The following is a 17,355-nucleotide window of genomic DNA, read 5'->3' as shown; positions in this document are numbered from 1 at the left end:
GAGCAATTTTCTTCAAAGATTCTCTCCTCCCCCCATGCATCACTTGGCGAGTCCCCTGAATGCTTACAGTAATTATGTGCGTGCAGTGAAAGGAGACTGTTACCTCTTAAACCAAAATAAATGAATATGTGATCTTTGTGCTGGTGTAACCGTGAGTAATACAAAGAATCGCAGACATCCTCCCTTTGATCCCCCAAAGATACGAACAGCAATTAAGATTACAAGCCGCTTTAAAAATCAGAATATTGGGAACATTCCGTAAGGGGAAAGTGAATGCTTCACGGGGTTTTTCAGAAAATCAGTGAAGAAGGGGAACCCTTTCTTGTTTATCGTGACCACAGGCTCTTTAATAGATGTGATGTGGATATCCTTAACCTGCCGAGCCACAAACAGGTTGGCGGCGCTTCTAAAAATCGTTCCTTGTTTCTGGGATAGTGTTTTAACAAGAAGAGCCGTATCTCTGTTTCAAACTGAAAGTCAAGCTGAAGTCAAACGGAAAATGCATTGTCTCAACCACATCCTTAAATACACTGTCCTCAACAAGAAAATAACCCCAGCCCCTGGTACTGCACAGTAATCTGGTGGACAGGTGTCAACATTCGTTTTTCACCTGAAAACTGAGGATTCTTTCGGGATTTCCACTGCCGCGTGCGATCTAGGAAATCATCTGATCTGATTGCTGCTGCTTTCGGTTTTGGAAGGGGAGCAGAGAGAAGAAATGAAACATGACACGGGAGCAGGAGAAATGAAGATTTTTTTCACACTTAAAACAGGGGCATTCTTAGAGTTTTGCCATTGGTGCCAGTGGAGCGTGGAGGGAGCTCGGTCCGTGTGGTAATGCAGACATCGTATTGTAACGCTGTCCCCATGAGCTAAGTGATCTGGTTTTTCCTCCCGTGGATTTCTGAAGTGATACCAGTGAAACACCTTGGAAGTACCTGGTTAGAAACCAGCTGGTATTTTCATGAGCATAATTCTAATCATAAACCTTTACCCGAAGAGCTGTTCTGTGAGATTCATCTCGGGATTTTGGCTGTCACTTTAATTTTTGTAGGTTCTGCATTCTTCCCCTTGAGTCAGCAGGTGAAGTATGTGGCTGTGGCCTGCTGTAGTGGAGTGCCTGCATTTGTCATGCCACAGGGCTGCCATTCTTGGGGGCCAAGATCCTTGTGCCAGAAGCATAATGTCACCCTGCTGGAATCCCACCCACGTGTGTCCCTGGGCAAAGTCTTTTTTTGTTAATGGATGAGTAAAGTTTCATCAGGCTTTTGTTGTCATCACGAGGTAAAAAAGAGGGGCTTGCATCTGAGCTGGCACATTTTCCATGCGCAGTTTCCAACGCTAATGTCAGTCAGGTTGGCACATATATCTTTCCTTTAAGCGGAGGCTGAGATTCCAAACCCTCACAGGAGTTTTCCATAGGAAACGCCGCCCTGGGTATCTGTGTGCCAGACATGCCTGTATGGCATTTCCCGGAGCATCAATGACCTACTGTTCTAATGCAGAATCGATTGGCTGGCTTGGGACATCTTCTGAATACCTGGCTGTGGAGTTTGTCGTTTATACGCTAGAAAAGCAGGAATTAAGATGCTCTGGCTGTAAAATGTCCGTGGGTCCAACACGGTGATCGTATGGTCCGGTTGCAACAGCAGTAGTACAAGTGTCCCCATTTACTTTCCATGGTTTATTTTGGACGGTCTTGATGTTTTCTTGTCTGATTATCTAACGTTTAGCTCTGCATGTAACACCTTTGTAAGGAGGGGACCTTTGTTATGGAGAAGACATACCCTTAAGCACAGTTCAGGAAGGTTCAAGGCCTGTTGCTGCTATTTACGGGAAAGCACCCAAGACCTGCCCTGGAGGATTTGAGAAAGTGCTTACCAGTGGGAGAAGGGGGATGTGGTAGGCAAATAATAAGGTACCAGTTTCTTTTACAAGCATGTCATGATATATTCTCCTCATATTACTTGTATTTCTTTACAGGACGTGCAGTGAGGGGATGTTTATTCTGATGAAAGTCTAGGCTTGATAACAGGAAACCAAGTCCTTTGTGCAGTAAATTGACCTTGAATCACACACAGACCTTTTTTTCAGTAACAGAGGGTAAGACTGTTTAAAACACAGGAAAATGGTGTTTCTAGAAAACAAAGTGGCATTTTGAGTTGGCTAGAATCTCCCCAAGCCTTTGCCAGCCTCAGAACCGTGAATGTCAGCCCGAGCAGGTGGTAGAGATGCAGCCGCGGGTCAGGGACTTGTCAGGAGAGCCAGGGGGACAGTTGCTTTTTGTCCCTGAATACTTTTTCTTCAAAGTTCAGTCTAACCAGTAAATTGAAGCTGCGTGACCCTGTGGGTGAGCTGCAGCACTGGGATGCGGGAGACCTCTCTGTGTGCCCCAGTGGGGACATTCGGTGGCTTGTTGAAGGAATCCCTCTCTTCCACTCTTCCCCCCACCCCCCCGGTAGAGAGTGCTGGCCTTTTGGAGGCAGGACCCACATCTCATGAGCCCTTGCAGGAGACACTATTACAGGGCTTTGATCTTGTCAGATCTTTCTAGATGCTTCCACAGCATTAATAAAACAGCATAATGGGATGCAGTTTCATTAATGACCAGTATTTCCAGGGTGAAGGAGCTCTGCTTACACACAAAAGCAGGTTATTTCTTTTCTCTCTGCTGTTCCACCCTGGCATCTGAGACCTTTGCCGAGCTCTGCTCTCACATCTCCAGCTGTTCTCTGCTACAGCTCTCCAGTCCCAGCATCTTTCCCCCCCATTTAGTGGCCTTCCAGTACTTAAAGGGGCCTACAGGAAAGTTGGGGAGGGACTCTTTATCAGTGAGGGTAGTGATGGGACGAGGGGTGACGGTTTCAAACTGAAAGAGGGGAGATTAGGATTAGATATTAGGAAGAAGCTTTTTGCTGTGAGGGTGGTGAGACACTGGAACAGGTTGCCCAAAGGAGCTGTGGCTGCCCCCTCCCTGGAAGTGTTCAAAGGACACCAGGTGATCGGGCTGAGTCAGCACGGGTTTATGAAGGGCAGGTCCTCTTTAACAAACCTGATCTTCTATGACAGGGTGACTCGCTTGTTGGATGAAGAAAAGGCTGTGGATGTCATCTACCTCGACTTTAGTAAGGCATTTGACACTGTTTCCCACAGCGTTCTCCTAGAGAAATTGGCTGCTCTTGGCTTGGATGGGCACATGCTTTGCTGGGTGAAAAACTGGTTGGACGGCCGAGTCCAAGGAGTTGTGGTCAATGGAGTTAAATCCAGTTGGTGGCTCGTCACGAGCAGTGTCCCCCAGGGCTCAGTACTGGGGCCACTCCTGTTTAACATCTTTGTCAATGATTTGGACGAGGGGAAGGAGGGCACCCTCAGTAAGTTTGCAGGTGACACGAGGCTGGGTGGAAGCGTTGATCTGCTTGAGGGCAGGGAAGCTCTACAGAGGGATCTGGACAGGCTGGATCGCTGGGCCAAGGCCAATTCCATGAGTTTCAACAAGGCCAAGTGCCGGGTCCTGCACTTTGGCCACAACAACCCCCAGCAGCCCTACAGGCTGGGGAGGAGTGGCTGGAGAGCTGCCCGGCAGAGAGGGACCTGGGGGGGTTGACTGACAGCTGGCTGAACATGAGCCAGCAGTGTGCCCAGGTGGCCAAGAAGGCCAACGGCATCCTGGCCTGCATCAGGAATGGTGGTGTCAGCGGGAGCAGGGAGGGGATCGTGCCCCTGTACTCGGCTTTGGTGAGGCTGCACCTCGAATGCTGTGTCCAGTTTTGGGCCCCTCTCTACAAGAAGGACATTGAGGTGCTGGAGAGGGTACAGAGGCGGGCGACCAAGCTAGTGAAGGATTTGGAGCGTGTCTCGTATGAGGAACAGCTGAGGGATCTGGGGGTGTTCAGCCTGGAGAAGAGAAGGCTGAGGGCAGACCTTATCGCTCTCTACAACTACCTGAAAGGAGGCTGTAGCGAGGCGGGGGTCGGTCTGTTCTCCCTAGTAACAAGTGATAGAACAAGGGGAAATGGCCTTAAGCTGCCCCAGGGGAGGTTCAGGCTGGATATGAGGAAGAATGTCTTTAATGAAAGGGTTGTCAGGCATTGGAGCAGCCTGCCCAGGGAGGTGGGGGAGTCACCATCCCTGGAAGTGTTTAAGAGACGGGTAGATGTTGTACTTAGGGACATGGTTTAGTGGTGTTGACAGAGCTAGGACAAAGGTTGGACTTGATGATCTTGAAGGTCTCTTCCAACCCAAACTGTTCTATGATTCTATGATTCTAAGGCCAGGCTGGATGGGGCTTGGAGCAACCTGGTCTAGTGGAAGGTGTCCCTGCCCGTGTCAGGGGGTGGAACTCAATGATCTTTAAGGTCCCAAGCCAAACCACTCTGTGATTCCGTGATTTATTGAAGACTGGATCTTGTTCATTAGAGGCAATTACTTGCCATTGATCATTCCTCCTAGGCCGTAAGATCAGGCATCAGCAGGGCTTTGGTGATTCCCAGCTGTGTCCCCTAAGCAGGGAGCTGGGAAGGGGCAGCGCAGGTAGCTTCCAACCGCTGCGTTCCCTGTCTATTCTCCTAAAAGCTTAGGTCAGCTCCTGTTTGCTGGGTGACTTTTCAGCCAGAACCTCTGCCTCATCTGGCTCACCCTGTGGCCAACGGGCTGGCGATGGTGCAAGGGGAACGGTGGAAAGGGGCTGTGGGGCAGGGGGCAAGGACCTCTGGTGTTGGCACTGACCTCCATATAGACCAGCTTCAAGAGGAGCACGAGACCGTAGCGCAGCACACGGCAAAGCTCCCCCGAAACGATCTTGGTGTTATTCCATGGTAGAGAGGTTCTGAATCAGTGCAGACTTCAGACACGTGGAAGATATTGGTAAGCACGACATCGAGACAAAGCATGGTTGCCTGTACGCAACCAAATATTTCCTTTGGCTTGTGGTTGTTTGGCTGTTACCTGGTTTCCCTGCCGATGCAGTGGAATTACACTGAAGTTAAAAAAGAACTGGGCCAGTTGCCTGTCAGCGTTTACTTTCTATTTTCAGAGTACTGCACAGAGAGCTTAACCTGAGGCTTTGGGGCAGAAATATATTAAAAAACCCCAACCCCTAACATTCTCAGCATTTCTGTACGTTTGGATAAGGCCAGGTGGGCTCACCCGAAGATGCTTGCTGCTTGCGCAAAGTTTGGGAAAGCCTTGTGTGCCTAAAAGCTTCGGGGGACTTGGAAGTTGGACCCGCAGTCAACGCACGATGTTTTGCCGAAGGAGGTCCAAACGCAAGCCAGGATTTGACACGGATTTGTCAATTTTCTGCTTTAGAAGTTTGTGAGTCAATTTGCCGTGTCGGTGGTGTTTCGGAGGGCCATTACCTACTTATTTTCAGAAATTATTTAGCCGATTGGCTGGCCGGCTTTCCTTTTCCCAGGCTGTTTGCATGTAAGAGCTGAGCTACTTGGCTACGAGAGATTTTCTTCTCTGAAATTGGCAGCTGCTCATTCCGGAAGAGAATCAACATATTTGGCCACTGATTGCAAAGGAAAAGGGAAAACCATTATTTTTCCATTTCACTTATTTAACTATCCAGTGGGAGACATTGACTGTATTTGGGTGACCCTCGTTACTAAGGCATTGCTAAGACTTCCCTCCTCTGCCCTTCGCTTAAAAGTAGAAAATAAAAATATTCAGTTCTCAAAAATGCATAGATTCTCCTTGGCTGGATTAGGAGTCAGCTGGTGCCAAGTATCTAATTGTATCAGGCCTTACACATCAGTATATTCAACGTCACGGCTTCATGAGTCAGGATTTTCTGTCTGAAAAGGATCACGTCAAGAAGCCAGGGACAAAAATTCCCTATAGCCCAGCAACAGAGCTTGCTGTGTAAGAAGCTCTGTTAGGAAAGAGAGTTAGATGTGAAAGTCAGATATTTCTGCCTGGGCATCCTTCCACGTTGGACAAAGGAAGTACTCAGTAACGGTCAGCGAGGCTTCTCATGACTCAAGTGCTTTGATAATTGCTCCTGGAGCACAGTGTGTGAAACTCCACAAACCTGCAACGCAGCCGGCCGTGCCGGTAGGAACGCGAAGGGTGGCTTTGCTGATGTCAGGACGCCTTGGAAGTCACCCCGCCAGCGCCTTGCCGCTTGGGTTTCGCGAGCTGGGGGAAGCTGTGTGGGGCTGGCGCACCGTGGCCGTTGTTCAGACTTGCTGTGATCTCACGGTAGCGTGCCGGGAGCTCCTTGTCGTTACGTCGCGAGGGCTTTGCTTGTGTCATAGTCAGCCCCGTGTGCATCACCGTGGCAGGAAATGCTGCCCGTGGGCAGGCTTGGATTTTTCGGTGTCTTGCAATTGGTATTTCCTCTGCTTTCCAGCAGTAATTCCATTAATCCATCAGCACTTATTTCATCTGCAAATCACAAGGCTCTTTGCAAAGGAGGTTGAACATCTTTATTCCCGCTATAAAGAGGGAGAAGCTTAAATTCAAACTGGAAGTGACTCACCTGAGGTCACACAACTCTGCCGGGGGTGATGTGGTGGGGATCTCAGCTCTTCAAGGTGCTGTCATCAGATCTTTATCTGGAGTTTCTGATATTGCATAGACTTCTGTTAAGAATTTCTTTTGTTAATCTGGAATATTACTAGAGAGCCTTGTGAGGCAGGGCTTTGGGAGCTGAAGGTTTTGCTATGTTCAGCTCTTTGCTGGATGCCATCTCACTTTTGCCTGTGGTCTGTGCCTTAGTTCTGTGTTCTGGTGACATTTTTTTATTTGGGGGAGGCATCTAAGGGAGGTTCCTATAGAGCAATGTTTTGCTGAAGCTGAAAACCTTTTTATTCACCCTAATTTGAAGTGCTTGAGGGGTCTAGCTGCAGGCCAACAGCCCCAAACTCCGTATTTGGTCAATAAAGAGAGATCAGCTCTTCCCCTGGGTGATTCAGAGCAGAGATGGACTCTTCTTCTGAATCACTCTGAAGGAAGTCTTTCATCTCTCTTTCTCCGTTATCTCTAGAGGGACATTTCCCCCCTAACGTCGGTCTTTGAATGAGCTGGTGTGAATACCCATCCACATCACGCTGGTCTTGACTAGCAAAGCCGGTGGACTTGCTCCTATGCCCTTGTATGGGATGATGAGAAGTCACGCATGGGCGGATTATTTTGCATCTATGCACCGAGGAGGCTTTGCACCTTCCTCTGGAGCATCTGGTGTGAGTTACTGCCAGAGGCAGAGACTGCCTGGATGGGCTTTAGGTCTGATCTGGCCATTCCTGTCTTCCTTTGATCTAAAATAAGGTTTAGCCATCACTTACCGGTGCAGGAAATACGAGAATTTTGCTGACTTCAGTATTTCTGCAGCCTTTTTGAGAAACAAAGGGCCACTTTCTTTGGGTTTGGTGATCCCGGAGATTAGAGTTGATCCCTGTAAATCCTGCAGTGTATACAGCATTCCCGGGAAGTGTGCGTGGGCCCCCCTGCGCCTGCCCGTCCCCGTGCGAGCCCGTCCTGCCTTGGGCAGGCTCGTCGAGCGGATGCGAGGCTGGGGAGAGGTGGGCGAGACGACGGTTCGGGTATGACAGCAGAGCAAAGATTGAATGAAAACGTACGGGAATCACTGAGGGGTCTGAGCTTTGGGTCAGCTTTAGGTGGTTTTGGTGACTATTCCCCACTCCTCAGAAACCTGGTTATTGGCTGAAAAAACTGACTCGCAGAGAATTTGGGGAGGACGCTCCCATGAGGTGCTTCGGGAGCCATGCTGCACTTGGGGGATGGATTTTTGAGCTTTATCTACCGGCATGTTCCGAAGAAGATGGCAGGCAAGGAGGGTGATGAAGTTCCCCTGGGTCTGGCCTTCTGCTTCCAGGATGTGGCGAGGGCTGCGCTGACCTACTTAAGCTGAGGAAGGAGGGAAAAACGTTCTTCATTCTTGGGGGCCCACCTGCTCTTTTGCTGCTGTTCCTGCAGCCAAGGAACATACCTTTGCTAAGGAAACACATGAACAGGCAGCTCTTTGCAAGGAACTAAACCCATCTGCGTGGGCTGGGAGGAAGAGGGAGGCCAGCCACAACAGCTGCCCCCCTGGTAGGCAGGAGGTTACAAAGAAGCCTTGATGCCTTCTGAGTAAGAGCAAATTCTTAAGCAAAGCAAGGGTGCAGATTCTCCTTCGCTGGGAGCAAGGCAAGTCTGTTCTTGGTGGGAAGTTCCTTCTCAGAGACTCACCTGGGGAAGAAGAAGGGCAATATGGAAATCAGCGGGCTGCGTGGGACCGCGGGGCCGCAGCCTGCTCCGTTGATGGGGTAGAGCGGGTCCAGCCCTGCGGCAGGCAGCGGTGGAGTGGCTTCCCTGGTATGTCAGGAGCGAGGTGGGTCTGCGCCCTTGGGCTTTTGGGCTAGACATTTTACCCAGGGTCATAAATGCACGAGCAGCTTTGCAAAGTGGGAGGAGGACCTCGGATTTCCCCTCGCCCAAGCTGCTTTAGTTCTCGACGCTCTCCCATCTTGAGTCAAAGAGGAGAAGCTGCCTTCCTCTTCCCACCCTCCTCCTGGTGCTGCACGCTGCCTGAAGGGAGCCATCCTTATGGACTCCGGCGCTCGGCTGTGTCCCTGTGCCCAGGGTGGGCAGCACCAAACAGCCGCCTCCGCTCTTTTCCCCGAAACAACTGCAGTTCAGGGCTGAGGGAGGCCCAAGCTCCAGGGAACGGCAGGGTTTCACACGGTGCCTCCCTCCTGCCCTGCTCCCCAGGGTTGCCACTTGCTCGATGTTGGCGTGCTTCGCGCTTAGACCAAAACCCTGGGCTCTAGACCAGCCTCAGAGCCTGAAAGCCAGCTGCGCCAGCACCAGCTCGTGAGCAGGCCTGGATGTCTCCCAGCACGCTGCATGGAGTCCTGCAGCCGGACCGCAGGGGGGCTGCGCTTGCGTCTGGCATCCACACGTCCTGGCGTGGATGGTAGGTCGTCACCGGCTGGCGTTTCGGGCCGGGACGGAGCATCCACCGCCTGCCCGCGCGAGGCGACCCGTCCCTCCCTGCCAGCTGCCCGTGGCATCCCCGGGGAAGCGGCTTCGCAACTCGGGGCGGCGGAAGTGGCTGCCGGCGCATCGAACCGCTCCTGGCAGCGGCGCGGGCCACCGCCAGCCCTGGGCGGCCGCATTTCCTTCCCCTCCGGCTCCCGGGAAGGGAAGCTGCAGCGCCTTTGCCCTCCAACACGGGCCCAGCAACATGCCCATCAGCAAAAAGGCTTCGGGTGCTGCAGGGGCACCCCGGCTGCTTTGCTGCCTTCTGGACCGGCCCCGAAGGAACTTTGCAGAAGTTGCCCCGAAAGGGGTGAGCGGCAGGGCTGGGAGAGCGAGGGGATTTTGGAGATGAAAGTGGGATGAATCCAGCCGGCCGGCCGGGTGCGCGTGGGGCTGGGGAGGGCTGGGTGGGGAGAGTTATTACCTCAGGTTATTTTTTGGAGTTTGGATATTTCTAGGGAACTGCCCTGCCTGTGTTTTCTGCCCAGCTGGCTCCCTCCTCCCCTGTGGTTATGAAAAGATGTTTTTCAGCCAAAAATGACTTGGTTCCCCAGCCCCTCTCTGCGAGCCTTGTGACACTGCCTTTAGCGGAGGCAAAGTGGTGATCGGTGCTCAGTGCTTTCCCACAATAGGCTGGACACCGCTGTAAGGAAGCCAAAAAAACCTTCCGGCTCCAGAAGGGATTTAGACCAGCAAACCCATTCTGCTGCCTGAATTCAACCCCGGACATCGCCGAGTGTCTCTCCCCTCTGTCCGCTCTCAACCAAACTGCTTGTTTGCACATCCCGGCTGGGAGCCTGAGGCTGGGAGAAAGCCCGTGGAATTGGGGACCGATGCTCGGAGATGTTGCGGCAAGCAGCTCCTCCATGGGAACGAGCTGCCTGCTCCGCGTCCCTGTCCTGCCTCTTCCTGGGGCTCATCAGCAGGCAGCAAACCCAGCACGTCCCCAGCCTGGCCGTAGGAAAAACTCCCCTGAACGTCTCTCGCTGTGGTCGAAGCTCAGAGTTTCTGGTCCCACCCTCCGCTGATGGGTGACAGATCGCTCTGCCCTGCTCTGCCACAGCCCCTGCAACTCCCACCCCACCTTTTCCAGGCTAAGCAAGCACTGGGCTTTCCCACCCTTTCTGGCAGGCTGCTTCCCGTGCCGGCTGGGTCAGGGCTTTCTTGAAGTGTTCAAATCATCCCGCGAGCTGGCGGCTGGGGGAAGAGGGCGTCTGTGCCCTGCCAGCTGCTGCCACGGTCGCTGCCAGATCACGCTCATCCCTGCTCCGAAACCTGCCTGTGCCAGCCCTGCTTCCCACTGCTCTCCTGTCCTCTTAGCACCATTTTGGTGGTCCCCATCCAGCTCGGCCCCTAAACCTGCGCCGACACCTTGCTGTCCTCCCGGCTTCGCCGGTAACCGAACCTGCGCCCAGCGCTCGCCTCCGGCTGGACGCTGCCAGCGGCGTGCCTGCTGGGACAACGGCAGCAGCTCTCCTCCCGGCTCGCTCCGGGTGTTTGCTGTGCAGCGCTCGCGTGCAGGCAGCTGGAGGAAATCAGAGGAGCTGGTTAGAGAAAATCTGGGCAAAGGCATGGGAAAAAAAAAAAAAAAAAAAAAATCCTGGGACCTGGCAAGGTTCTACGCAAGTTTCCATGAGAAATCCAACGTGGCCATCGCCAACCCACGTCTGTGCTGGAGCCCTCCCAGGCCATTCCCAGGGTCAGCGGTGCTGCCAATGCCCACCCAACTTTCGGCAGAGTCCCGGCCAAGCCTGGTCCCGTGCCCATGGCTCCAGCAGCTCCGCGAGCCCCTTCTCCCACCGCCACCGCTGCCGCCGGTTCCCAGACGCCTGGGGAGCCGACTGCCTCTTGTTGCTCCCGTGACATATTTATTGCTATCACTATAGTCTTTAATTTCCTTTGTTTCAGAATATCTGACGGCGCAATTAAGAAGGCCTGAAGGGAAGAGTGTGTGCTCGGTCATCAGCCCTGCGGTTACTGTCTGTCTGGAAGCGGCGCTGGAGCCGGGCTCGGGGAACAGCTGCCAGGCTTCCAGGCTTGTTTTCATTTTCTAAGAGGTTAGCTGAAAGCCCGATGCGAAAAGACACCCATACACACCCAGAAACCCCACCACACACACGGAGCCACACGCACACATACGGAAACACACACATAAACACAGATGTGGGCTGACACGGGGAGACGTAAACAGACCTGTGTGCGAAACCGGCCCCGGCACCGCGGGACGGGACCCGCGCTATCTTTGCTTTTAGCAGGTCACGGCGCGGCAGGACAGCGCTGCCGCCGGCTCGGGGTGGGGGACGAGGAGCCTGTTCCGCTTTGCACCTCCGAGCCGTAAAGTGTAGCTTGTTTTGCCCCAGCTCTAAGGCGATGGGGCTGGTCCCTCCCGCCGCCTGTCCGAGACATTTTGGGGGGAGAGCTCGGTCACAGTAGCTGTGAAGCAGCACAGCTGGGACTTGTTTCTTCCCGGGCTTGGCTGCGAGGCGAGCATGCGAGGATGGACCTGGGGTCGGGGCTGCGCAGCTCTCCCTGCCGGCACTGGGAGCCAGGCTGGTCCCCTCTGCCCAGGCGCGCTGGAAGGGGTGAAGCAAGCCTTGATATTAATGGCAGCAGGGTTGGAAAAGGAGAGGGCCTTTCACTTTGCCCCCAGGAGATGGTAAAGCCCAGTCCTCCAGGGCCTGCAGCTCCCGGTGCCCTGGCGACCAGTGCTGCCAGGGTGATGGGGACCGGCGGTGCCAGGGTGATGAGCACTGGGAAGAGCTGCTGCTGCCCCGCACGAGGCTGACGTACAGCAGCACCAAGGTGGGGTGTTTGGCAGCAGAGCTTGGCATCACCACGGTTTCCTCATGGAAAGTCCCATCCCAGAGCCCAGCAGGCATCTTGCCGGGGCTGCCAGGAGGAGACGGGCTTCCCCCACCCGGCGCTGCCCTTCCTGCCCCACAGCCACGCACAGAGCCCCTGTAGGAAATGCCAGGCTGAGAAAAAAGCAAGCAGAAATCTTTCTAGGAGTAGATGGATGAGTCAGGTTCGTTGTTCCTGGCAGGTTCATGCCTTGCGGCGCCCTGGCTGCGGAGGAGGAGAGTCTCCGGTAGCTGGTAAAGGCTGGGTTCATGCTGCAGCTTCCCCACCGCCGTGGAGGCTCGTTTGGGGCTTGCTCCTCTCCGGCTTCTGTCTCCACAAAGACGTGTAGGAAAATCCTGTCTCTGGAGCCTCGGGCCCTTAGTCAAATTTGGGTGGCAGCCACAGGCGCGCACACGCCCGCCCGGCGGGGTTGCACGCACACCTTGTTTTCTTAGGAAACGAGACTCAAAGCACCAATCGCTGGGGAGAGGAGAGCGTGGCCTGTGCTGGGTAGCACTGTCAATGCGCTTCGTTTTGTTGCCGTGAATAAACATGTTCTGGCCCTAAAAAGTGTCCCAGGTGCAGCTCAAGCCGGGGGGAGATGCTTGGCGTCCTTGCGGCGAGCTTTGCAGCCGGCTGAGGGAGGTGCGGCCAAGCTCAGTGGGGACGGCAGGGCGCCCGTCGGGGCTCGGTCGCTGCCCTGCTGCTGCCATGGGCTGGGGGGGGTCCCCAGCGGTGCGGTCCTGCTGGGGTTGGGTGCCAGGGGGTGGAGGCGGTGGGGAGGGTGCTATAGGGTCGAGCGTCTCCCAGTTTTAGCTGGGAGCGTCTCCCTCTCTCCCTGCGGCGCCGTTGGTCTGGGGGTGCTGCCGCTGCCTGGGGCTGGAGAGCTTGGGGAGAGCGATGAGCAGGTGGACGCTTCAGAGGTGGGCAGATTCAGTCTCAGTCATGGCTGTTCTCCTCTGCCACCTCCCTTTAACGTCCGAAGAAATCTGCTTTCCATTTTCTCTGTTTCTCCGGGGAGCTCCACTACTTTTGCTAATTTTCTGAGTTTGTCTCGGTAGGAAAAATGACGGCAGGGGCTCGTCTTCCCACAGAGCCACGCTGATGTGCAGCCAGAGACAGCACAACCCTCGTTACTCTCCGGGGCTGGGGACTGCAAGCCGTGGCAGCAGGAGGGGCACGGCGGGCTTGAGCGATGTGTGCCAGCTTGGCCACGCCGTGCTGCCCTGGCTCCGGGGACCTCGGGGAGCTGCGGCAGCTCCTGCTTGGTCCTGGGGCTGGTCCTTCCTCACCAGCCCCACCACACTGGTGTGTCTCTCCCAGTGATGCCTGCCCCTCTGGAAGCCTGCTCTGGGCTTGGTTCCCAACGTTTCACCCTTGCCATCTTTCTGCCTCTTTCCCCAAGTGCCCTCCCTTTCCTTGGGCCCCTTCCCCTTGAGCCCTAAATTTTCCCCTCCCCAGCCAGGGGCTGTGTATGTTCAGGCCGTCTGAAATGCCCTTGTTAAGCAGATGCACCTCAAATAGCTTCAGCCCCGCAGGTCCTGCTGCATTTTGGGCTTTGGGCTCACGGTCTGGGAGGGAGACTCAACGTTGCATGAGATCCACATGAGAAGGCATGGAAGAGCCAGGCTGTTCGCTCCCTTTCGGACACCGCTGGCTGGGTGCCCTGCAATGCTACACATCTTACAGGGGGCTGGTCAGGGTGCTGAGCACTTTATTGAGGCTCCTCCATCGGTGGCAAGAGCTCTCGGAGCTGCGGAAGTTTCCCCGTCTTCTGTTTGAGGGCGATAGCTGTGCTGAGATAACCCCCCTCATCAGATACCCAGGTCCGGCCCCCATGCATCATCACTCCTGCCGAAAGACAAGGCAGCACGTCCCATCCTTGATGGAGGGTGATGGAGAAGGGTCCCCTAAGCCCTGTGCAAGGCATAGACGGGGTTCCCCAGCCAGCCCCAAATCAGGGTACAGTGAGGAGAGGCTTCTCCTGCAGCTCCACCAGGGCTGGATTTGACCCCGCTCCAAGCTCGCTCACCGTGAGACTAAACACTTGCTTAGCGAAGCTGCCGACAAGGGTCTCAAGGGACCACGGGATGTGTCATCCAGCTCCCGAGCCAGCCCCGAGCTCCAGCAGTGTCACACAGCGAGCGGCTCCGCCAGGGGGTCCGGATCCGGCCCCTGCCCTCCCTCTGGCTCTTGCTGGCCCGTGCCCAGTCCCCCGCCAGGCACGGAGACGACTCTCGAGCCAGGTCCTGCGACAGAGGTTGCGTTCATCTCGCCTCCAGCCCATTGTCTTGTTTATTTGTTACGGTTGGTCTCCAATTAGGAGTTTGAGCCGTTCAGAGCAAGGGCTGTTTCTTCCCATGTGAACGTGCGGTTCCCGCGCTGCCGCGCTGTGATGTGGTTGAGGACCCGCAGGAGCATCTGCTATTGCAGCAACAGTGCCCGGGGACAAATGCGTTTCAGATGGACTCAGCCCTTCTTTCCGTGCTCGGGCCGGTGGCCAGCCTGAGATGGTGAGGAAGAGAGGCCGGCCGGCCCTTTGGACACGATGTTCCCCTCCCCAGGGACCTGCTGGGACCCAGCTTGGGGTCCGGGGCCTGACGGGGAGGTCGGTACCGGCCAAAAGCATCTCCTGAATATGGAGCCTTGGGGGGAACCTCCCGGACGGGGAAGGGGCTCTGCCATGGGCACCAGCAAGTCGGACCCCAGCCCGGCTGGACGTGGGGCAGGTGGGATGATCCGCCCGGGATCTTTCAGGGAACGGCCCAGCCACCATCCCCAGCTTTGCCCGTGGGGTCAGCTCCGGTTGGGATGCTCGTGTTGGCTTGAGCTGGAAGGATGCAGCACAGAGCACCCGCCGCCCGCCCCGTGGGGGATGCGGAGCTGCCGCTGCCCCGGCACCGCACCTGCAGCCCACGAACGGCAAGTCTGGTCTGGCCGGTGGCCGCGGGGCAGCGGCGTGGACCCGTCCGGCCGGGCTGCACGTGGCGTCAGTTAGCACATGATCCGCGCCGCGGGGCCAAGGTCTGAGGTCAGTTAGTCACACCCAGGCAGCGGCACTGACTTCACCGCGGGCAGGAGCAGCTCCTCACGTACCGCGCTCCCCCAAGGCAGCGCTGACCCGCCGCTCGGCCCCCATGGTCAGACTGCTCCGTTATCGGGGCGCGGGCATCGCTCCCATCACAACGAACGGCTCCCCGGAGCGACCCCCTGGCTCTCGCCCCAGCCAAAATAGTTTCTCCCGTTCTGGGGCTGAAGGGGAACCGCTAATGGGGTCCTGCTGGTCCCGCCGGGGAAGCCACAGCGCCGGTTCCCCCCCGCCCTGGTGCTCACAGTCCGGCTCGCTGGGCTGGCTCACTTCCCCCGAGCGCCGGCTGGGTGGGATCGGCCGCTGGCTGAGGTCATTGAAAGCCCTTTCCATCTCCCCCGAGTCTGGGACGTCCGCTGAGCGCAGGGCGACACATCCTGGCTCGCAGGAGCCGGGGCGATGGCACAAGCCAGGGGTCCCCTCCAGCTCCAACCCCAAAATGCCAGGGGAGGGTGAAGGGTGGGGTCTGGGGAATTTCAGGCTCTCGTCAGCGCTTCAGCATGAGCCATGTTTCCAGGGAAGGAAGAGTTAATCCCTGACCGCCCCTAATGAGCCTTAACTGGGAATGACCCGACACAGGGGAGAAGTGAACCCATTGTCCTCGCCTGCGTTTGACTGTCTTCCAGGGAGACTCATGAAATGCAGAGCCCGGGCGTGAGTTCCCAATTTATGTCAGGAGGCTCTGATTTATTCTATTTATTTATTTTTGCCATCTGGTTGAGGGGGGACGTTGAACGCAAGCGTGAGAAATCCAGATGTGCACAGCTCCTCGCTGCTGCGCTCCCTGCGCAGGACCTCGTCCCCAGCCCAGCTCCCGGCCCCGCTGAGCTCGACCTGAGCTCCCGGGCTGCTGCCACCCCTCGAGCCCCCGGGACCGGGTCGGTGGTGACCCCAGGCACCTGCCACGTCCCTGGTGGGGGATGAGGTGTGGATATTTACATGCAGACGGGCTCAGCCTGGACGTCCAGCCCTGGACTTCCAGCATACAAGATGTTGGCCATATGATGGCCTGGTAGTGATCGCCAACGGGACACCCAGGTGTCCCCAGCCGCGGGGACGCGGTGACCCTGGCCGCTGTCATGGTGCCAGCATGCGCTGCCGGACCTGGCCCCACTGCAGGATGCCCGTCCCAAACAGAGGGTGCTTTCCCCTCCCAGGCTGTCTCCGTGCCCTGCCCCATCCCTGTGTTTCGGAGGGATTTGTCTCAGTTTGAGGACACCTTATCTCACGGTGCAGGCTGGAAACGGTCCCCAAAAATGGGCCACGACCCCAGGCACCCTCCAGGGCAGTGGCACAGGGGACACCCAGTGTCCCTTCCCTGGTGGAAGGATGGGATGATGGAAGAAAGCCACACCGTGTCTGGGGACCCACCGGGGCATCCAGGGATGTCCCTGGGTGCCTCTGCCGTGGGGTGGGGAAGCTGGTGCTGTTTTGGGGATCCCCCCCCCCACAAGGAAGGGACAGCGGGGCCGGGCTGGAGCTGGGCGCTGCTCTCCCTGCTGTCACTGCTGGTGCGGCACGAGGCTACCCGCGGCGCTGCCATTTTGGGGACAAACCGATGCCGTGAAACCTCCCGGTAGGAGCCGGGGGGGACACAACCAGGCAGCATAACCCAGTGGGGCAGAGAAAGAGGGGTTTTGGGGGGGACTTTTGAATTTTTACAATGATTTTTTGGTCGGGGCTCCTCCGAGACACAAGAGATGATCACACAGGATCTTAGCTCATCTGCTTGCTGTCTCATGCCTGGGAGGTTTGGCCGGAGGCCCGAGGGCTCCGGAGGAGGAGGAAAATTTCATCATCCTGCTCCAACGTCTCCTGTATAATCAGCCTCTTGTTAACCAATACGGCCCCATCCGAGACGCTCACGGAGGACCGGCGCGCTGGTGGAGCCTTAGGTGGTCTTGGCCCCAGCAAAGCTTTGCAGATCCTCTCCCAGTGCTGCCTGGGAAGCGGCTGTGATTTTATCTGGCCCCTCCAGACACACTCACTCGCCTCCTTCTGCCTCATCCCAGCCGGCTCCGGCGATTCCCCATACCCCCAGGCACCAACAGCGTTGGAGCGTGGCTCCCTGCACCGTGATGCTCCTCACGCTGTGATGCTCCCTGCGCCGTGATGGTCCCCACACCGCGATGTTCCCCACACCATGACGGTCCCCACACCGTGATGGTCCCCACACCGTGATGTCCCCCACACCATGACGGTCCCCACACCGTGATGGTCCCCACACCGTGATGTCCCCCACATCATGATGGTCCCCACACCGTGATGGTCCCTGCACCCTGCCAGTGCTTTTGAGCAGCCAGAGAGTGGTGATTTAAGCATCCCCCTGGGGAAAAATGCCTTCAGAGTCAGCCACCCCGTAGGAGACTGGGCAGGGAAGAAGGAGCAGGGGGCCAGGGGACGGTGACCCCCAGCCCACAGCGATGCTTGAGGGGTTT

Source organism: Leptosomus discolor, chromosome 16, assembly GCF_034619465.1.
Source record: "Leptosomus discolor isolate bLepDis1 chromosome 16, bLepDis1.hap2, whole genome shotgun sequence".
In the NCBI taxonomy this organism is placed as follows: Eukaryota; Metazoa; Chordata; class Aves; order Leptosomiformes; family Leptosomidae; genus Leptosomus; species Leptosomus discolor.
This window is presented reverse-complemented; position numbering follows the sequence as displayed.